This window comes from Elaeis guineensis, chromosome 7, assembly GCF_000442705.2.
Source record: "Elaeis guineensis isolate ETL-2024a chromosome 7, EG11, whole genome shotgun sequence".
Classification (NCBI taxonomy): Eukaryota; Viridiplantae; Streptophyta; class Magnoliopsida; order Arecales; family Arecaceae; genus Elaeis; species Elaeis guineensis.
In genome coordinates, this window is record NC_025999.2 from 9861428 (window position 1) to 9885492 (window position 24065).

A 24065-nucleotide genomic window follows, 5' to 3' on the forward strand; every position below is an offset into this window, starting at 1 on the left:
AATAAGAGTGATATTTTATAGATCTTAGAATAATCAAATGATATATCTGCTCTTTACAACTTAGTACTTGATTTTTAGTAGCAATTGTTATATCATAATTAGTGTATCTGCATTGTTAATATATATGTGTCATCCAACCCAACCATTAGTTTAGGACCTGCCTTATTTGTGTGGCACTCCACAAGAGTGGTTATATGAATGGTTGCATGGTGCTGAAAGGGCCACATATGCACTTGCCGCACAATGCAACTCCTACAATATAGGTGTCAACAAAGTGCTAGGAAAATTCTCTTTCTCGCCCATTTGCAGTCAGGGAACAGCCTATGCACTACATTTTGAAATGGTAATACATATATAAGCTGTAGTTAACAAATTTTAAGAAATGATTCATATTTGGCACATTCTCTCTTTGTGAAGGGCTTTGGAATCACTTCCTTTGATCATGGGTTGTGGTAGTGTCCCAAGCAATGTTGCTAAGTGTAGATACTTTACTTTCCCATAATAATAATTGAGCAGTTCTATACTTCCTGGACCTTAAAATATTCCTGACAGAAAATTCTGTTGCAAGGGCTTGGTTCATCTTGGTAATCTGTAACGAAGTTCTAGATAATTTAGGATCTATTAGAATCAGTGATGTCAAAGGCACTAAAAGGTGCACCTCAGATGCTCAGACGAGGCACCAGAAGGGGTCATCGTCCTTAATATTTCAGGCGATGCCCCTTTACTCAGGTGCACATCTTTGGTGCCTTTTAGGACCTTTCTTAGTGAGACGAGATGCTTGTCTTTGATGCCTTAGAAAATTCTATGATTATTTATTTTTTAATGATTGAAAAGTGTAAAAAATCTAAAAGGTCATCTAAACTTCCCAGCTCTATTACTAATAGAGGATAAAGTGGTCAATTAGTATGGCAAAGTTAGTCTTGAAGAGATAGAGGCTGATTTAGATGAGATAGAAGAAGATGTTGAAGGATATAAATCCAATGAAGGAAGAGAAGATGAAAGTGATGACAACTATGCAAGTGGAACTGAATCTCATGATTCCATTGATGAACTTTAGGCTCTAGAACTGTTTATCTTTTTTGTTTCATTTACATGATTTCATTTTAGGACTATTTATATTTTCAATTTTATTTATGAGACTCCATTGATGAACTTTAGGGTTTGTTATGTTTTTTATTTCATTCATAAATTTAGAGCTACCTATGGCTTGTTATCATATACTTTATCTTGAACTAGTTGAGCATTTTATCATTTTATATATATATTATATTTAAATTATTAATTATATAGTAATTTATGTTGCAATAGTTATCTCCGGTTATTATTTATTTATATATCATATTTTTTATTTTTTTTCTCAATTTTAATGTGTCATTTAATTCGGATGAGCGTGTTATTTAACTTGGATGAGCGTTTTTCTAGCACCTCTCACCTCAAGGCGCTAGACCCCCCAAGCACCTTATGGGTGTTTTTCACTTTTGACTATCTTAATTAGAACATGATGGAGGATAGGGATCATGACACATTTTCGATTTATTTTAACACCATGGCTCGAAAAATTGAATTTTCTTTTCTTATGTCAGTGCTGTGAAGTGTCTGTCCATGTTCATCACTTGTTATGTTCCATGCTCATGAGGATCGATATTTAAGAAATGGTCATCTGATGCAAAGTTATATTCAACCTCCACTTAATTTGCTGGATTATGTACCCTTATTTAAGAAATGGTCATTATGTTCAAAATTACAAGCCTCATTGCACAAGATAGTTAACTAAGCAAGTTGAACGACAGATCAACTTTAAAGGAATTAAGTATGAATCTTTTATCTGTCTGTTCTATTTTCAGTGCAGGAGTGGCACAGGCACATTTCATTAAATGATGTTTTACATGTGCAAAAGATTCTATAATTGTCTCTGAGACAAGTTGAAATACAAATGATGTCAGGGTGCTCTCCAGCTTGCATTATTTGATCTGTATCTGCGCCAATGGTAACCTTGCCATAAAGTGCATAATAATTGTCCAATTTATGGCATGCAGATATTACAAAATTCTTCTGTATTGCGATTCTCTCAACAAAACAACTGACAATGAGATGGTCAAAATACGTAACATAGTGATTGAACGGTTCTCCTAGACTTGCTCCAGCTCTTGGAGAGCCCATGGACCTGATGACCGCAATTCAACTTGTGATGAAGAAATCATTGGCCCATGATGGGTTTATTCGTGGGCTGCCAAGGCCATTGAAAAGCATGCTGCACAGTTGTATTCTGGCCGAGGACTGTAACCAGCCTGACTGTACTAAGTTGGTCAAAGCACTTTGTGCTGATCACAATGTGCATTTAGTAACAGTATCAAGTGCAAAAAAACCCTCGGCGCATGGGCAGTGTTGCGGTCTTTCTCCGATAGATAGTCGGCAGTCAATTTGAAGCCGACTAAGGACTGTACCTATGAGTGGACAGCGAGAATGCCAGAAGATAACGTAACGTTATCGAAAAAGATGCACACAGTCAAGACCGAGACCAAGGACAATGATGTGGATGAGAGAGAGATGGTGCAGGGCTATGCTCGATGTCGAAGAAGAAGAACCTGCATAACAAGTCCCGTCGGAGGTGGCTCTGACGAAGACCCTCCGACGCCCAAGTTAGTGAGGTGGTTCAAGAGAAAAGAATGACAGAATGTCTCGGTCGTAAAAATAGTATGTGTATGCCCTCTTACCTGGAGAAGTCCCCGCTCATCTCTATTTATAGAGGAAGCAAAATAAATGGTGAGAGGACAGATGATCATATCGATCATGTTCTGTCATATGGTGCCACATGATATCATGTGGGCATCTTTAAATGCTGATGGCGAGCATACCTTCTACTCAACGTGCTTATGGCGGCGGACGCTATCGGATGTGGGGTATAATTAATAACCATATAGGTGTATTTAATGAAATCGTAGTATTCCATCACGATGCGCAGTTAGCCGATCAGAATATGGTGTCTGAGTGATGTGACCTTGATATGACCTGCTAGGATCGTATGATGGCTATGTTCAGTGCTCAGCTAGTCGGCTGAGACCCATGTTATCGGCAGAATGGGACCGTTGGATCACCAACCGAGTATGAACTCGGTCATAGGCCGAGTGCTGCTTGGTGCCAGAAGTCATGGGTGGCATATTAATCTTAGTCGGGATGGTGCCGACTAGAGGGAGCAGACTTTAGTCGGCTGAAAATCTACATCGGTGCCTAATGTCGATCTTGCCGATCAGGACTCATCAATCTGAGTCGGGGTGATTCAAGGTGGCTTAGTCGGTGAAGCTTCCTTAGTTGGTTCAAATATGAGAAGGCTGGGTGTCACGCCCCCGACCCGAGATTTGAATTGAGGGTCATGGCAACCGCCGCATACTTATAGAATACTTTTTCCATAAGCATGCAAGGCATCTCATCATGATATCTTCACAAATAGTTAAATAAAATTTTTAATATTTAATAATCAAAACTTAGTTCAAATAATAAATTAAAACTCAGTGTTCAAAAAAAAATAACTGTCTGACAAAGTCAGCACTAAAAAAAAAAATAAAACTAAAAGTCTTGAATCAATTCTGAGAAAAATCCTAAATCAATAAGCTAACTCCATCTCTAATCGCTCTCCCAACCGAAATCCTGTATCACACTAATTTTCTGGATCTGTAATAAAAAAAATATAAAACTCATCATGAGCTAAATAGCCCAGTAAGCAGTGTATACCTTTAACTGAATAAATCAGACAAATAATACTATGCATAACAAATCAATATGTAATTTCATGAAATCATATTCATACTGTCAATTATATATAAAAGTCAAATCATCATAATTTCCAATTACGCTTTTCTTCTTTAATTCATAAATTTCTTAAATTCTTCTTAAATTCATAAATTTCTTAAATTCTTCTTACCAACCATGACTATGACCACATTATCCCTGTGGCAGGGTCATAATACCGTGTATCTGCTTGCGGTGAGCTGCGAATCATCTGACAGCCAAGTCCTTTGGAACCGCTGGTCTCGCTGGCGGTTTTGTCGCTGGTCTATCTGGCGATATTTCGCTGGTCTTACTGGCGACATAAATCCTCAGGACAGTCAATTGCCAACGTATATGCCCCCGTTGGCGGGGTCCTCAACACAGTCAGATTGTCAATTTCATATTGTCTTCCAATTCATATATTATTTTTAAGAATAATAAAATTAATTAATATTTGAGTCAAATCAATTATAACATTCTTTGAGATCATATATCATCATAATAATTTGCTCCACAAATAACTTCAATCATAAATAATTTTCTACAATTAACTTTCATCATAAATAATTTTCAATAATTATTTCAATAAATAATTACAATCGCAAGCATGCATAAATTTATTTAATTCATAATTTATCAGATAAATTCAGTAAAAGTAAACACTACTTACCTTAAAAGAAAATCCAACTAAGAATTCTAGGAATCTCGAAAATCCTTCTGTGAACCTGATACGTCAAATATCATATTTTAAATCAAAATTTGATCGAATTAAAAATAACTAAATTATTAAAATCTAATGTCCCCATGAGGATCAATTCGTCGACAGCATCCAGGATTTTCGAACTAATCAATGGATACCCTAATTATATTTATTTATTTTTTTATTGCTAATTTAATAATTTTTTTTTAATTAATTAATTCCATAAATCCTAAAATCTAAAGTGAGAGAGAGAGAGAGAGTTTCTCTCTCCGCCCCCTCTCTTTTTTTTTTTCTTTTTCTTTTCCTTTTCTTCTTTTTTTTTTCTTTTCCTTTTCTTCTTTTTCTTCTTTTTCTTTTCCTTTTCTTCTTTTTTTTTCTTCTTCTTCTTCTTCTTGGCCCTTCCCGCGCCGGAACAGAGGACCCTTGGTCCTCCGGCCTTGATCGGCCGTTCGGGCCACGGTCACCACGGCGGAGGCCGGCGGCAGAGGGGGGCCACTCCCCCGGTCACGGAGGAGCGTGGCCGACGATCGATTTCGGTCGCCGGCGCCGAAAAATCCAAGGAAAAATGGCCCAAAAATAGGGGTCTTTCCCGACCAAAAATCGGCGACGCTCGTCACCGGCCACCGTGCACAGGGCATGGGAGGAAGGGGAAGGAAGAGGAAAAAAAGAGAAAGACTTACCTCGGCCTCCTGTGAGCTCGTCGGCGGGCAATCACGACGAGAATCACAACGGTGTCCGCGGCTCTACTTCGGAAAAATCGGAGAGAAAGAGAGGGAGAAGAGGTCGATGGATCGATTCTAAAGAGAGGGGAGACCTTCTTATAGAGGGTCCTAGGATTTCGAGGGGTCCTAGGACTCCTAAAGTGCTTGGGTCTCGCCGGAGAAGAAGACTCCTACCGGGAGTCTTCTTCCCGGTTTTTACTCTTTTTTTTTTTTGTTGGGCTTGGATCCTGATGCCGTGGGCTTGGCTTGGGCTATAACATTCTTCACCCCTAAAAAAAAATTTCGTCCTCAAAATTTTTCATACCTGTAGTCTCGAAGAGCTGGGGATATTTTTGCTTCATTTCTTTCTCTAGCTCCCAAGTAGCTTCTCTTTCTGAATGTCGACTCCACTGTACCTTGACATAAGGAATGTTGCGACGTCTCAGCACCTGTTCTTTATGGTTTACGATCCGTATCGGGTATTCTTCATATGTTAGATCCTTCCTGGCTTGTACTGGTTCAAGTTCCACGATGTGACTTAGATCTGGTAAATATTTCTTTAACATAGAAACATGAAAAACATTATGTACTCCTGCAAGTGAAGGGGGTAAGGCAAGTCGATAAGCCACCTCACCGATTCTTTCCAAAATCTCAAACGGACTCACATATCTAGGATTCAATTTGCCACGAATGCCAAATCTTGAGATTCTTTTTGAAGGAGATACTTTGAGAAACACATTGTCACCGACTTGAAATTCTAATTTTCATCTCCTGTTATCTGCATAGCTTTTCTGTCTGCTTTGTGCTGCCCGAAGTCGATCTTTAATTAATTGAATCTTCTCGACTGCTTGTTGAACAAGTTCGGGACCTAATATTCTTTGCTCACCGACATCATCCCAGTGAATCGGTGATCGACATCTTCTACCATATAAAGCTTCGTAAGGTGCCATACCAATGTTAGCCTGATAACTGTTATTGTAAGCGAACTCAATCAAAGATAAATGCTCATCCCATGAACTCTTCATATCCAAAATACAGGTTCTCAACATATCTTCTAAGATCTGAATAGTTCTCTCTAACTGACCATTAGTCTGTGGATGAAAAGCTGTACTGAAGTTCAATTTTGTTTCTAATGCCTTGTGTAAGCTCTTCCAGAACTGTGATACAAATCTGGTGTCTCGATCCGATACGATGGTCACTGGAATTCCATGTAGTCTTACAATTTCTTTCATATATAACTTTGCTAGTCTTTCCAAGGTAAATCCAACTCTAATTGGAAGAAAGTGTGCAAACTTTGTCAATCGGTCCACAATCACCCAGGCTGCATCATTTTTACTGGAAGTCTTTGGTAGTCCAGTTACAAAATCCATAGTGATATGCTTCCACTTTCAAACTGGAATATCAAGAGGTTGAAGTAGTCCTGCAGGTCTCTGATGTTCAGCTTTAACTTGTTGACACACCAAACATTGAGCCATGAATTGAGCGATCTCTCTCTTCATATTATTCCACCAGTATATTTCTTTTAAGTCTCTATACATCTTAGTACCTCCCGGATGAACTGTATAACCGATCTGATGTGCCTCCTGAAGTATTTCATGCTTGAGTGCTGAATCATTGGGTAGCAAATCCTGTTGTCGAACCTTAACGAACCATCTTCATGTATCTTGAATTCAGATTGAACACCAGCTTCCACTGAATTTCTTATTTTTATTAGTTGTGGATCATCATTCTGGGCAACTGAAATTCTTTCAATGAGTGTTGGCTGAATCCTCATGTTGGCTAACCGTACTGTTGAGTCATATATTCGGATGTCTAATTCCAATTTTCTTATATCCTTTAACAATTGACTTTGGTGTGTGATTAAAACCGCCAAATTTCCCACAGATTTCCTACTAAGGGCTTCAGCAACAACATTAGCTTTTTCCGGATGATAATGGATTGTTAAATCATAATCCTTTAATAGTTCTAACCACCTTCTTTGTCTCATGTTTAATTCTTTCTATGTAAAAATATACTTCAAACTCTTATGATCTGTAAACACTTCACACTGTGCACCGTATAAGTGATGTCTCCAAATTTTTAGGGCAAAAATCACTGCAGCTAATTCCAAATCATGTGTCAGATAATTCTGTTCATATGGTTTCAATTGTCTTGAGGCATAGGCTACTACCTTACCATGTTGCATTAATATACAGCCGAGTCCCTTTTTAGATGCATCACTATATATTGTGAAACCTTCATCTTCTGTTGGTATAGTAAGGATAGGGGCTGACACTAATCGTTGTTTTAATTCTTGAAAACTCTGTTCACAAACTTCAGTCCACTCGAATTTAACACCTTTTTGAGTAAGACGAGTCAAAGGTGCAGCTATGCGGAAAAATCCTTCTACAAATCGTCTGTAATATCCTGCCATTCTCAGAAAACTTCGAATCTCAAAAATATTTGCAGGTCTGTTCCACTGCATCACAGCTTCCACTTTTGCTGGATCCATAGAAATTCCATCCTTAGATACGATGTGTCCTAAAAAGGATATTTTGTCCAACCAAAATTCACACTTCTTAAATTTGGCATGAAGCTTTTCTTTCCTCAATATTAGTAGCACACACCGTAAATGTTCTTCATGCTCCAGTTTACTTCTTGAATATATCAAGATATCGTCAATAAATACGACAACAAATTTATCAAGATAAGATCTGAATATTCTATTTATTAAATCTATAAAGGCTGCTAGAGCATTGGTTAACCCAAAAGGCATCACTAAAAATTCATAATGTCCATAACGAGTTCTAAATGCCGTCTTTGGTATGTCCTCTATTTTAATTTTTAACTGATGATATCCAGACCGAAGATCAATTTTAGAAAAGACTTGTGCACCTTGCAGCTAATCAAACAAATCATCGATTCGAGGAAGAGGATACTTATTTCTGATAGTATTTTTATTCAATTCTCTATAGTCGATACAAAGTCTCATACTACCATCTTTCTTCTTCACAAATAAGACTGGAGCTCCCCAAGGAGATACATTGGGCCTTATAAAATCTTTATCCAATAAATCCTGTAATTGATCTTTTAACTCCTTTAACTCCATAGGGACCATTCTGTAAGGAGCTTTAGAAATCGGACTGGTATTGGGTGCCAACTCAATGGTAAATTTAATTTTTCTATCTGATGGTAGTCCGACTAGATCATCAATGAATACATCCGAAAATTCATTTACGATAGGAATATCCTGTAACTTCAATTCATCATGTTCTTTATTCTTTATTGATACTAGGTAACCTCTACATCCCTTTCTTATCATCTGTCTAGCTTGTTCAAGTGAAATAATACGGGGGGGGGGGTTTCTGTACTTCCATCAAAACTAAAAGTTAATTCTCCCGGTATGTGAAAGTTCACTCTCTTTTCATGACAATCCATAGAGGCATGATAAGTAGCCAGCTAATCCATTCCTAGAATGACATCGAAATCATGCATATCCAGGACCACCAAATCTGTCGGTAATTCTCTTTCTCCTATCTTGATACTACAGGACTTGCACACACTTTCGGTACTCAAAATACCACCTACTGGTGTCTCAACATATAATTTGGTTTTCATGGGTTCACAACCTATATCATGCTGTCTAATAAAAGTAGTGGATATAAAAGAGTGTGTAGCACCAGAATCAAACAAAACTGAAGCATGAATACCAGATACAGGAATGGTACCTGTCACCACAGCATTGGATGCCTGAGCATCCTGTTGTGTGAGTGCATAGATTCTTCCTTGAGTTTTCGGCCTTTGACCTCCGTCCTTTGCTTGTGTTGATCTATTTTTGTCCATCTGCGGGCAATCTGCAATCTTGTGTCCCTTCTGGCCACATCTAAAATACGAACCAGTATTCCACGGGCAATTAGAAGTCTCATGCTCTCTTCGGCCGCATCTCGAACATCTAACTGTCTCATTCTCACGATTCTTATCAGTTGCTGGCTTCTTTGCTGGAACCTTATTGTTCTGATTTCGTCCTTGAGTTCCACTAAACCTATTTCTCTTCTTCTGATTCCGTTCACGCTCCGTATGAGCTTCATTTGCTTCTCTCTCAATTATTAGAGCTTTGTTCACAACTAAGGCATAGGTAGTTAGCTCATAGGGTACAACCTATTTTCTGATTTCTGTCTTCAGGCCCATTTTAAATTTGTGTACCCTGTCTTGCTCAATCTCAACTAGTCTCAGAACAAACTTGGCTAACTTCGTGAATTTGGCTTCATATTCTGCAATGGATCTGTTACCCTATCTCAAGTGAATGAACTCCTGTTCTTTCTGTATTCTGACACTTCGGAGAAAATACTTGTCAAAAAATTCATCTTGAAATCTCTCTCAAGTGAGTAGTATCCCATCGTGCTCATATTTTTGTTCCAGTATACGCCACCAGTTGTATGTCTCGCCTTGTAACAGATATGCTGTATAGCGGATCTTTTCTTCATCGTGGCATTCTTGTACGGCGAAGGCCTTCTCCATTTCCATAATCCAGTTATCTGCTTCTAGTGGCTCGATGGTCCCTTTGAAGGCTGGAGGAGCTAGCTTCTTAAATTTGACGATATTGTTTCTCTGCATCGGATGTTCTCCATGTCCAGATATCGGTGGAAATTTCTGACGTGGCTGTGCATGTTATTGTTGAAGTAACTATTGCTGTGTTTGAACTACTCCGATCAGAGTTTGCATTAGTTGGGTCATGTTCGGCTCCTCCTGTACTGTCGGAGTATTTTCGGTAGGATCATGGATTCCCTCCTGCTGAGTTGTGCCGCTGTTTAATTGGGGAGTATTATCGCCAAGTGGATTTGATGTCCCTCCTACCGCTCCTTGAGTATTCCTCGCTCGTCGTGGAGGCATATTGACCTATGTTAGATTTGAGATAATAACTTATCCTTAATAAGGTTATAACTTGTGACAAGTCAAATCATAATCATCATAACTAACCTTTCAATTTCCTAATGTCTACCTATCACTCGCTCACTTTATTCTACATGTCTCTATCTATCTACTTATGCTCTGATACCATATTAATTGTCACGCCCCCGACCCGAGATTTGAATCGAGGGTCATGGCAACCGCCGCATACTTATAGAATACTTTTTCCATAAGCATGCAAGGCATCTCATCATGATATCTTCACAAATAGTTAAATAAAATTTTTAATATTTAATAATCAAAACTTAGTTCAAATAACAAATTAAAACTCAGTGTTCAAAAGAAAATAACTGTCTGACAAAGTCAGCACTAAAAAAAAAAATAAAACTAAAAGTCTTGAATCAATTCTGAGAAAAATCCTAAATCAATAAGCTAACTCCATCTCTAATCGCTCTCCCAACCGAAATCCCGCATCACGCTAATTTTCTGGATCTGTAATAAAAAAAATATAAAACTCATCATGAGCTAAATAGCCCAGTAAGCAGTGTATACCTTTAACTGAATAAATCAGACAAATAATACTATGCATAACAAATCAATATATAATTTCATGAAATCATATTCATACTGTCAATTATATATAAAAATCAAATCATCATAATTTTCAATTACGCTTTTCTTCTTTAATTCATAAATTTCTTAAATTCTTCTTAAATTCATAAATTTCTTAAATTCTTCTTACCAACCATGACTATGACCACATTATCCCTGTGGCAGGGTCATAATACCGCGTATCTGCTTGCGATGAGCTGCGAATCATCTGGCTGCCAAGTCCTTTGGAACCGCTGGTCTCACTGACGGTTTTGTCGCTGGTCTATCTGGCGACATGTCGCTGGTCTTACTGACGACATAAACCCTCAGGACAGTCAATTGCCAACGTATATGCCCCCGTTGGCAGGGTCCTCAACACAGTCAGGTTGTCAATTTCATATTATCTTTCAATTCATATATTATTTTCAAGAATAATAAAATTAATTGATATTCGAGTCAAATCAATTATAACATTCTTTGAGATCATATATCATCATAATAATTTGCTCCACAAATAACTTCAATCATAAATAATTTTCTACAATTAACTTTCATCATAAATAATTTTCAACAATTATTTCAATAAATAATTACAATCGCAAGCATGCATAAATTTATTTAATTCATAATTTACCAGATAAATTCAATAAAAGTAAACACTACTTACCTTAAAAGAAAATCCAACTAGGAATTCTAGGAATCTCGAAAATCCTTCTGTGAACCTGATACGTCAAATATCATATTTTAAATCAAAATTTTATCGAATTAAAAATAACTAAATTATTAAAATCTAATGTCCCCACGAGGATCAATTCGTCGACAGCATCCAGGATTTTCGAACTAATCCATGGATACCCTAATTATATTTATTTATTTTTATTGCTAATTTAATAATTTTTTTTAAATTAATTAATTCCATAAATCCTAAAATCTAAAGTGTGTGAGAGAGAGAGAGTTTCTCTCTCCGCCCCCTCTCTTTTTTTTTTCTTTTTCTTTTCCTTTTCTTTTTTTTTTCTTTTCCTTTTCTTCTTTTTCTTTTCCTTTTCTTCTTTTTTCTTCTTCTTCTTCTTCTTCTTGGCCCTTCCCGCGCCGGAACAGAGGACCCTTGGTCCTCCGGCCTTGATCGGCCGTTCGTGCCGCGGCCGCCATGACGGAGGCCGGCGGCAGAGGGGGGCCACTCCCCCGGTCACGGAGGAGCGTGGCCGGCGATCGATTCCGGTCGCCGGCGCCGAAAAATCCAAGGAAAAATGGCCCAAAAACAGGGGTCTTTTCTGACCAAAAATCGACGACGCTCGTCACCGGCCACCGTGCACAAGAGCATGGGAGGAAGGGGAAGGAAGAGGAGAAAAAGAGAAAGACTTACCTCGGCCTCTTGTGACCTCGTCGGTGGGCAATCACGACGAGAATCACAACGGTGTCCGCGGCTCTACTTCGAGAAAATCGGAGAGAAAGAGAGGGAGAAGAGGCCGATGGATCGATTCTAAAGAGAAGGGAGACCTTCTTATAGAGGGTCCTAGGATTTCAAGGGGTCCTAGGACTCCTAAAGTGCTTGGATCTCGTCGGAGAAGAAGACTCCTACTGGGAGTCTTCTTCCCGATTTTTACTCTGTTTTTTTTTTTTTGGGCTTGGATCCTGATGCCGTGGGCTTGGCTTGGGCTATAACACTGGGTAGTCGGTTAAGTGATGGAGATCTATCCCAACACTTATCCGCTAACTCTTGAGTCCGACTCTGTGGTTAGTCGGACGAATGGAGTTCATCTTCAATAGATCTGAGTTGTTTTTGCCAACTGTCACTCGATTGTTGCTTCGTGGGATGGACCATCATCTTATCTTTTCATAGGACGTGCGGCAGTGCCGTCCCATCGTGGATTATGTGGCAATAAATATCGTGGAGCTCGAGGTGATCCTCCATATTATTGACAAAAGATCGACTGATAGGACAATAATGAGAATGCATACCCGAGTTGTCCACATGTCATCTGCTCATTGGTCTAGTCCGTGATCATGCGGATTGAGCCGACTCAGTAAGATCTAAGCGGTGGTGCATAGAACGGACGTCGAAATCTTCGGCTGAGATTGCTACCACGTGTCATGATCTTCGAGTTAGGTGCAGTACTTGGCATCGATCCTGACCGTCGAGGGGACATATAAATAGGGGTCAATTCCCTCCCATTTTTGGTTTCATTATTTTCGCTCTGCCTTAAGTTCATCCTTCTCCTTTCTTAGCAGAGAGCTTAGCCGCTGGTGAGTCATCCCCTCCGACATCGGTCTTCCGTCGCCGTCGTCGTTACTGTCGGTCCTCTTTTCTTTCTTAGAGGTTTTCTTCTTGGTCCTTCTCTCTTTCTTTTTCGGTCTATTCTCCTTTTTATGGCTTCTACTGGTAGAGAGTCCGAAGATGAGAATCCGGTTGGTGATTGAAACTCTCGAGCTCCAGCCGCCCAGAGGGTGACCGAGAAGACTACTTGGGATGAGCTCAATGAGGCATCTTCTCGATAGGATCGATCAAATTCGAATAAGTCAGATGAATAGCCGATTATCGAGAACACCTTTGGACCTCTTGTAGAGAGGTTCGAGTTGATTGAGCCGATCGTTGACCGACTAGGGAGACATTATCACATCCCTAGTCGGTATTGGTTGATGGTGCTTGATGAGGAGTTCCTTCGATCGGTATTTCGATTTCCTCCCCACCCTTTTTTTGCTAATATTCTCAACCTTTACGAGGTTGTTTCTGCTCAACTTGCTCCCAACTCCATCCATATTTTGGCTTGTTTTGTTGTTCTTTATCATCTTCTTCAAGTTGAACCTCGAGTTTTTTTATTTCGGGCCATTTTTGTTTTGAAGAAATATCCTCAAGAGTGGGGATGGTGGTTCTTCTATCCTCGGTCCCAACAACAGCTTTTCAAAAAGCTTTCCTCTTCTATTCACGGGTGGAAGAGCAAGTTCTTTTATATTGCTGCCGACCACCCGTGGGGTTTCAACTGAACCAGGATGACTCCCTATCTTTTTTCGAATAGAAACGACAATCTTGGATGAAGATCGGAAGGCATACGAGAAGCTGTTCGAGGTCTAGGTCAGGAGCTACTCAAGGAGCAGTCCCTTTACGATGCTGGGATTAGCCCGACTAACCATCTCGGTAGTTTTTTTTTCTTTAAATTTTTTGTAATTTCTACTTCACTCATAGATTGATTCTCTTCTCTTTTTGTCGTATTCGTTCAGGCATGCGAGTCACGGCAGAATCTCTGAAGGAGGTGGTTCGAAAGAGGACCGAGGTGGCATCCAGATCTGGCGGTCCATCTCGGCCATCGAAGAAGCCGAGAGAGGATATTCCTTCTCGGGTATCAAGAAGTATGTAGCCGCCATCGTCGCCCTGAGTATCGCTAGAGCACTCGTCTCTACCACCTTCCATGGTTGCGGCTTCTCCCGTAGCGGACGATGATGTGGTGGTGATCAAAGCATCGGCAAGTTCGACAAAAGCAGTCCAAGCCCTTCCAGCCCAAGCTTGGTCTAGAGGAAGTTGGACAGCCAATCGAGAAGCTATCGATGAGGGTGCCAATAAGGATAAGGCACCGATGCTTTTTCACTTTACTGTAGACTACGGTCCAGACATGCCTTTGGGAGAGTTGATAATCGTGATCGGAATGCACTTTAAAGCCACCGATCAGGCACTTCAAGACCGTCGACTTGCTGGGGAGTTGGCGAGAATGGTTATGCTTCCTGCAAATTAAAAAGTTAGGAAGGCACGCCCGATCTCAGAGATCCAGTCAGGTGCTTACATGTCATTGATTGGGGTAAAAGTATCCAACCTTTCCTTATTCGGCATCTTTTTGAATTATTTTTGGTTGAATAGGTGACTTAGCCATTTTTTTCTATTTTGCAGATGATCCATGGTATTACAGTGTTGTCGGAGGGGTTGATCAAGTCTGCTCAGATCAACCACGACTTAGAAGACCAGGCCCAGATTGCTCGTGCACAAGTCGAGGTCTCCTCCGAGCTGCCGAGGAGCGAGAGAGGAAGAGTAGAGAAAAGATATCTCTGCTAGAGGCTGAGTTGGCAAATTTGACGACCCAGCAGAGGAAAGAGAAGGAGTTCCAGAAGCTAAAAGTCTATTATCAGAAGAAGATGGAGTCGGTTGAGAGTGCCTTCATCGAGGAGAATGAAAGGGTGCAGAGGGCGGAGAAGACTGCCAAGGACGGAGAAGACTGCCACTAAACTTCAAAAAAAATTGATGGCGGTAGAAACTCGAGCCCAAAAAGTTGAAACTCGAGCTCAGGAAGCTGCTTTTCGGGCACTGGCCGAGTTTCGAGATTCTAAGGAGTACGAGGACGAGCTCGCTGATACTGGTGTGGTGTGTTCCAGCTCAAATTCACAGAATACAAGAAGCAAGTTCACCGCCTCGTACCCAAGGTAGACTTGAGCTCCATACAACCCGATAAGGAATTAGATGAGTTGGGCGATGAGGAAGCAGAGGTCGAGGAGGATCATCCCCAACCAACTTCTTAAATTCCTTGTGTACTCTTTTCGATTTTTAGTCATGTACCTTCTCTTTATTTTGTAACGAACTCCTCCGAAATGAAATAAAATGAAATCTTCTTTTCTTTAATTTGTGAATTGTCTGATTTGATTCTTTTGCATGCTTTCCTTCTTCTATTTCATAGCAATCTTTCTATAAAATTGACTTAGTAATGAAGTCGGTAAAAATGCAATGCAGTCAGTTGGAAATAGCAGGCCGACTAAGTCATGACCGAACTAATAGATTTGATAAAATCTTTTATCTTGTAATCTGTAATAAAGTAAAATAGTTGGTAGGAAGTGGCAAACCGAGTAGGTCATAGCTGACTACCTGATTTGGAGTAAACTGTTGCGGCCTTTCTCTGGTGGGTAGTCAGTTTTTGTAGGTGAACTTGGTCAGGGCGAAGTCGTAGTCATAGATCATTTGTCGTAGATTGTCCCATTGTGTAGGAACTTATAGGAGGTTTTAGGACAAGTAGATCCTTGGCTAGTTGGTGTTGAGCCGACTTTCCATAACTTATTTTCACTGGATCATATGATGAACTGCAACCCATATGCTCATGGCCCTTGGGCCATTGCGAGTATAGTGGCGGTTGTCAAACCATAGGGCTCCAGTAATCAGACATTAGCCGATTAATGCAATGACTTCGCCTTGGTCTCACATTCAACTTGGCACTGCAGCTTTCGATAGACACGCTCACGGTTGAGGGACCCACCCATTGTTAGGAACGGGCCCACTCCTAACTTCGTTAGTCGGGTATGAGCTGACTAATGCTTCGTCGGGTATGAGCCAATGAGAGAGAGGTTGCATTGTAGTTTTTCAAGAACTTGAACTATAAGGTACATAATTTACAGGAAGAAGGACCCCTTTGTTTGATGAAGGCATTCTTATTGATAGTACATCTGTAGGTTCTCGATGTTTCATGTTTGAGGGATCTCAGTGCCGTCCAAATTGTTAATTTTGTAGGCCCCTGATCGTAGGACTATCGAGATTCTATAGGGACCTTCCTAATTTGGAGATAGTTTTTCTTGCTTAGTGGGCTTAAAAATTTTTACTTTTCTAAAGACTAAGTCTCCTACTTGGAAGGTTTTCGGCTTGACTCGAGAGTTATAATATCGCACTATCCTTTATTGATAGGAGGCCATTCTTAGTCGAGCTCATTTCTAAATTTCTTCGAGCAAATCCAAGTCTGCTCATCTCTTGTCTAAATTGGTTAATTCATCATAGTGTTCTATCTAGATTGAAGGTAGGTTGATTTCAATTGAAATTATGGCTTCAGTTTCGAACACTAACTTGAATGGAGTCTCTCCAATTGGGATCCAAAAAGTTGTTCGATAAGACCATGTACATTGTGAAGCTCATCGGCTCAATTTTTTTTAGCTTGATCGATTCTAATTTTCAGACCTTGAAGAATCATCCTGTTGATCACCTCGGCTTTTTCGTTGGATTGAGGATGCCTAATTGAAGTAAGCTTGTGGATAATATGATACTTCGTACAGAACTCTTCAAACTTGACATTGTTGTACTATCGGTCGTTGTCGGTGATGATCACTCGGGGTAGATCAAATCGATAGATGATATATTTTCATAAAAAATTGATAGTCTTTTGCTCCATTATCTGTGCCAGTGGCTCAGCTTCAATCCACTTAATGAAGTAGTCGATGGCTACTACAAAAAAATCTTCTTTGTCCACTAGCAGGTGGGAACGGACAGAATAAGTCGACACCTTATTGGTCGAATGGCCATGGTGCCGAAATGGTCGTCAGGTGGCTGGATGGAAGCCTCTGGATATTGATGAATCTTTGACAGTGGTCACATTTCTGCACCAAGTCATAGATATCTTTTTGCATAGTTGGTCAGTAATATCTTTATCGGAGGATTTTGTAGGATAGTGATTTATCCCCCAAGTAGTTGCCACAAATACTTTCGTGTACCTCCCGAAGAGTGTAGTTGGCCTCGAAAGGTCGGAGACACTTGAGCAGGGGTAGAGATGCTGAGCTTCTATAGAGTTGATTGTCAATGATCACATATTGAGTTGCCAATCTCTTTAGTCGGCATGCCTTAGTGGGATCAGTCGGTAAGGTTCTATCCGTCAAGAAGTTGATGAACGATCAATTCAACTCAGCTCCTATCTGATTTTGACCTGACGAACTTCTTCTTCCGAGTCAATGCTCAGGCTCTCGAGATGCTTGATGAAGATTTTTCCAAGCTCCTCACAATCAGAAGTGGCGAGACGAGATAGAGAGTTAGCTTAAGCGTTCTCAGAGCAAGGGATGTGAGAAATTTTGAAATAATTAAAATATGATTGTAGAGACTTAAGTCTTTGTAGATATCTGGAGAGAACAGGATCCTAGGCTGCATATTCTCCTCAGAATTGTCCGACGATGAATTACAAATCGATAAATACCTATAGACGTTTCACATCGAGATCTTTAACAATATTGAGTCCGACTATTAGGATCTTATATTTTGCTTAGTTGTTTGAAGTCTTAAAGCCAAATCAAAGAGCATACTCAGTCATCATCCCATCAATATTGGTTAAAATCTGACCCGTACTGCAGTCTTGAGCGTTTGAAGCTCCATCAACGTGTAGAATCCATGCGAGCTCCTGAGTGTCCTCCAGAGAGTTGTCTTCAACTTGGTCGTTATCGGTTAGGGTACACTCGATAATGAAAATCGATAAGAATCTGAGATTTCATCGATATCCTTGGGATGAAATAAAGGTCGAACTTGGTGAGTTCAACTGCCCATTTTGTCATTCTTTCCAAGGTATCTGGTCTATAAAATATAGTCCTCAGAGGGAGGTCCGTTAAAATTCTCATTGAATAGGCTTGAAAGCAGGCCGTAACCATCGAATAGTCGTTATGATTGTGAAGACGATCTTCTCAATCCTAGAATATCTTGTCTCGACGTCGCGCAGCACCTGGCTTATGTAGTAGATGGGCCTCTACACTTTGTCTTCTTCTCTGACCAGCATCGAGCTGATGGCTTCTGAAGTGGTTGCCATATACATGAGTAATTCGTCATTAGTGCTTGGTTTCGTCAAAAGTGGAGGAGAGCTCAGGTATTGCTTTAACTCATCGAAGGATTTTTGACACTCCTCCATCCAGGTGAAATCTTTTATTTGTCTGAGGGTCTTGAGAAAAGGGAGGTACCATTCCGTAGACTTGGAGATGAATCAGCTTAAAGATTCGATATGCCCCACCAATCTCCGAATGTCCTTCCGAGAATTAGGAGGCTTCATATTGAGAATCATCTTGATCTTTTCAGGGTTGGCCTCGATGCCTCTCTTTGTCACCATAAAGCCAAAAAAAATTTTCGACATGATGCCAAAGGCACATTTAGTCGGGTTTAGTTTCATCTGGTGCTTCCTTAGGACATCAAAAGCTTTAGCCAGATCGCTGATATGGAGGGTAGCTTCAGTACTTTTCACGAGCATGTCGTCGATGTAAACCTCCATATTACGCTCGATCTAATCTTTGAAGACTTTATTGACCAGCCTTTGATATATTGCTCCGATATTCTTGAGGCCAAAGGGCATGACTTTGTAGCAGTACAGACCCTTGTCAGTGATAAATATCATATTCTCCTCATCCTCAGGCGCTATCCAGATCTAATTGAATCCGAAGAAGACATCCATAAAGTTGAGCAGCTGGTGTCCTGATGTCGCATCTACTAACTGATCTATTCAGGAGAGTGGAAAGCTGTCCTTCGGACATACTTTGTTCAAATCGGTGTAGTCAATACAGATCCATCATTTATCATTTGCTTTTTTGACCATAACTATATTCATGAGCCAATTCGGATAGGTTATCTCACAGATGAAGTTGGCCACCAATAACTTGTCAACCTCTTATCAATGGCCTTCTGTCGCTATGGAGTTAAGCTTTTCTTCTTTTGCATCACTGGCTTATGATCGGAGTCGACATTTAGTCGGTGGATAATAACTCTTGGAGGGATGTTTGATATGTCTGAAGCAGACTAGGTGAAGACATTAGCATTTTTTTTAAAAAAATTGATCAGATCCTCTCACAGTTTCTTGCTTAGTGAAGATCTGACTTGAATGGTTCTAATTGGATCTCCATCGTATAGGAAAATTGAGATAAGCTATTCCATGGGTTCTCTCCAGCTTTTGATTTCTCTCTGATCTAACCCATCGTCGATGAGGAGAGCTTCAGCTAGTCTTTTTTCATTGAGAGTGGTTAAGTAATATTATCCGGCCAACTGTTGGTCTCCTCGCATCTCGTCGGGTCCGTTCCTTGTCAGGAAGCATACGAGCAGATGGTAAGTTGAGACGACTGCTCGAAGTGCATTCAATCCGGGCCACCCCAAGATGACGTTATAGATGGATGGGACTTGGGCTATGAGAAAGTTAAGGTGAACGATCAATTGTCGAGGTGATTGTTCGATCGTAATGGGAAGCTCAATCTCGCCTTCCACTTTGATCAAGTCACCTGTAAATCCGACTAGAGGAATATTAATAGGTTTGAGAAGTTTAGTAGAAAGCCATCGTATTCGAAAGAAACAGTCGTAAAAAATCATGTCAGCGAAACTTTCATTATTGATAAAATATTTTTTTTACATCATAATTGACAATTGTCATTGATATAACAACGGCATCATTATGGAGAGTCTGTACTCTCCACAAATCTACTTCGATAAAGACGATGTCATTGTCAATGCGCTGGCGTTTGGAAGTGCTTCCGCAGTCATCTGCTCCTCAAAATCACGGTCCCATTGAGATCATGTTGATCACACCCACCGTCGGTTGACGTGAGTCTCCTCCTCGAATTTCAGATGAGGCGGATCAGAATGTAGCTGCGTAGGTCGCTCCCACACATACTTTTCAAGATACCTCCACCTTATCAGGTTCTTGATTTTGTTCTTCTGCTGGTGGCACTCTTCTGTGTCGTGCCCATGGTCATGATGGAAGCTGCAATACCACTTTCGATCATGAGATTTCTTTTTTATTGGTGGGGGTCAATGAAGGAAGCTTTTTCCTTCTATTTTCATCAAAATTTGCGATCGAGAAGTAGTCAGAGGAGTGTAAGAGCCATCTCTACCCATAAAGTTTTTGGACTTCTGGCTTAGTCGAAAAGATGAAGCCTCCTTCTCGGTACAGATCCGACTAGGCTCTCCGAAGCTGCCTCTTTTTCTTACCTTCTTCTTTTGGCCCTTTTTCTCAAATTGGCATCGGTTAGTCATGGCTTCCTCGGCACGGATGTACTTCTGTACATGCTCGAGGAGTTCGGCATAGGATCGAGGAAGTGTCTTATCTAGAAAGTTGGTGAACTTGGAGTTTTGGAGTCTCCACTTCATCACCGCGATGGCCGTCGCCTCATCGAGGTCCTTGACCTTTAAGGTGGCAGTGTTGAAATGCATCACAAACTCCCGTAAGGACTCTCCGTCCTATTCCCGGATAGAGAAGAGGCTATTAGTAGTTCTGGACACTCTCTGATTTATACTGAAGTGCGTCATGAATAGTTGCTAAAATTATTTAAAAGAGTTAATGCTTCCTGCCTGCAAGCCCGAGTACCACGTTCGGACGGTTTTTCGAAGCATAATTGAGAAGGCAATACAGAGAAGGGCGTCAAATGCCCTTTGTAGAAGCATGAGGACTTTGTAGCTCTTAAGATGATCGAGTGGGCCAGTAGAGCCATCGTACGGCTCAATTTATGATATTTTGAACCGACTAGAAATTGACTCATTGAGGATCTATCTTGAGAATGGCAGACTCATATTGATGCCGAATTCGTTGGTCGGATCTCGATGGTTGGTCTGGAGTCGTTTCAGATGGCGATCTATCTCCTTTAATTTTCGATCGTACTCATCCAGCCATTATTGCGACACATTAGGATGCCGCGAGTAGCCTGGAGTGAAACCTTTTTTAAAAGAAAGAGATCTTGATGGAGACCGTGGCTTCTTCCCCTTGTACTGAGTTCGTCGAGGGGAATGTGGAGATCGACGGTCATCGAAATCGATGTGCGAAGCGCGTCGAGACTCTGAACGCGGTTATCGTCGAGTGGGTGGAGAACTCGCTCGATGGGAATGCTGTATAGAGTGGCTGGTTGGAGATTGTGGACAGTGGCTGCGCCTGGAAGGCACATCACACGGTGCGAACTCCTCTAGTTGCCGTTATTGCTGTTGTTATTGGAGATCTTGAATAGCCTCCATCTGATTTTTCACCTACTGCACAAGGGTAGCAAACCTAGGATCTATCGTCACCGGTGGCCATGAAGCACTTGGCTCTCCATGGGTTGTCGGGGGTGCATCACGTTGAGATGAGCGTCGAACAGAATCAGTAGAGATATTTTGTGCCCTTGTCTTGACTATGGAGGTTCTTGAGAGAGAAGATTTTTCTCTGCTCGATGCACCCCCTTCTTGGCATGCCAAACTATTATGGTTTTTCTCCGATGGGTAGTCGGTAGTCGGTCTGAAGCCGACTAAGGGCTGCGCTTGTGAGTGGACAACGAGAATATTGGAAGATAACGTGCCAATTACTGAAAAAGGTACACACAGTCAAGGTCGAGACCAAAGGCGATGATGTGGATAAGAGAGAGATGGTGCTGGACTCCGCTCGGTGTCGGAGAGCAAGAACCTGCATAACAAGTTCAGCCGAACGTGACTCTGGTGAGGATCCTCTGATGTCCAAGTCAGTGAGATGATTCGAGAGAGAAGAGTGACAGAATGTTTGGGTTGTAAAAATAGTGTGTGCATGCCCTCCTTACCTGGAGAGGTTCATGCTCACCTCTATTTATAGAGGAAGCAAAATGAACGGTGAGAGGACAGATGATCATGTCGATCATATCCTATCATACGATGCCACATGGGTATCTTTAAATGCTGACGGTGAGTGTGTCTTCTACTCGGTGCGCTTATGATAGCAGACGCTGTCGGGTGTGGGATATAATTAATGACCCTGTAGGTACATTTAAAGAAATCATAATATCCCATTACGGCGCACAGCTAGCCGACCAGAGTATAGTGTCTGAGTGACATGATCTTGATATGGTCTGCCATGATCATATGATGGTTATGTTCAATACTCAGCTAGTCGGCTGAGATCCATGTTTGTCGATGTCGATAGAAAGGGACCATCGAGTTGCCTTGTCCTCGATAGTTCATACTCGACCACTAACCGAGTATGAACTCGATCACAAGCCGAGCGCCGCTGGGTGCCAGAAGCCATGGGTGGCATATTAATCTTAGTCGGACTAGTGCCGATCAGGGGGAGCAGACTTTAGTCGGCTGAAAATTCACGTCGGTGCCCGATGTCGACTTTGCTGGTTGGGACTTGTCAATCCGAGCCAGATTGATTGAAGGTGGCTTAGTCGGTGAAGCTTCTTTAGTCGGCTTAGATACGAGAAGGTTTGATAGTCAGCTAAGTGATGGAGATCTACCCCAAAAGACAGAGATAGATTTTTAGCCGAATATATATACTATTATATCATCATCATCACTATTATTTCTTTTTATTTTTTTTTTTCAAGCTTGATTCCTGCATTCTTAGACTCCTCTATGTCTAGAATTTTAAGATAAAAAGAGAAATTGGTCTGTTCAAGATAACAAGTAAATAAAAGTTTTAGAGATGTGGAGAACTCCTAAAATCTTGTGTTTTTTCTGTCTTCCCCGCCTTCCCTCAACCTGTTGACTTTCTTCCTCATATTCCTACATGTGGCTTATTTATTTCTCTCTTCCTAGAAGGTAGATGAGGTGGCAAAAAAAAAAAAAAAAAAAAGTGAAGTGCCCTTATTATTATTATTATTTTGGGGTTGGGTTGGGTGGGGGGGGGGGGGGGGGGTGGTGCTCTTTTTTATTGGGCCTCTAAATATGGCCTTGCAATGAAAGAAAAAGTCCCGCTACAAAAGCGAGTTTAGTCATGGAAGGATCTCCAGTTAGATATAGAGATGTGCCTGCAAATATATTTTAAGCTTTTCCTTCTGATCTTAAAGTTTTCATTGGTAAAACATGTTGCCATGTAGTTGTTAATCGCTCCTGTTTCTTCTTCTTCAGCTATGCAAGATTGACTCCGAGGGAAAGGCAAGAAAAGTTGTAGGTTGTTCATGTGTGGTTGTCAAGGTAAGAGATTGAATTATATCAATTATTGATCCTTACAGCAATGTTCTTGTTTAGTCTGCATGTTTTTCCACCCACACCCAGGGCTGGTGTGGAAAAATAAGCGGGCATCAAATTTGTAACTATTGATGTTCAATTTTACAGGATTATGATGAAGAATCAGAGGGTCTATATGTAGTTCAGGAATATGTGAAATCACACTGAACAATGGAAACTGATTTGTGGTGGGTCAAATTTGATGGCTTATTGGACCTTGTTGGAAACATTCACTATTGAGGCTTTATATGGAATTTTGCAGCTATTAGGTTTTAGGACTTTGCATCAGAATATGCAACTATAAGATTCTGCCTTTTATTTACTAAATGTTTGCCGGTTTTAAACGGACAAATGTTGAGAGTGGAAATTAGATAGCTCAGCTTTGCGACCATCAAATCAAAGATGTTATCCAGTGGAAGATGAAATTAATAATATTTTGGTATGGATATTTATTTTTCTTAAAAGTTTAGTAATGCTATATAAAATTCAGTAGGATTATATATGACTTTTGGACATGGGTTGAATAGTTATCTATCCTTGTCTATATTCCCTTATTTTTTAATACACAATTTTATCTGGCCTATTCATGTCCACAAATAGATTCGAACATGAAAATATATCCAGATGGATATTAACCTATGCTGCATCACCCCCTGTTTGTGGAACCAAGATATGGGAAGCAGGAAACACAAGCTGTATTTACATTATGAAGATATACAAGAGGAATATCGCCAAAGCTGTATTTGCATTGTGAAGATATACAAGAGGAATACCGCGAACCAACATATGGGAATCAGGA

General features: G+C 40.6%; 1 pseudogene; it reads left to right on the forward strand.

The window, feature by feature from the left end:
- The first annotated feature begins 2131 nt into the window (after window positions 1-2131).
- On the forward strand, window positions 2132-23434 carry LOC105049100 (small ribosomal subunit protein eS12-like; annotated as a pseudogene).
- Window positions 23435-24065: the final 631 nt, after the last annotated feature.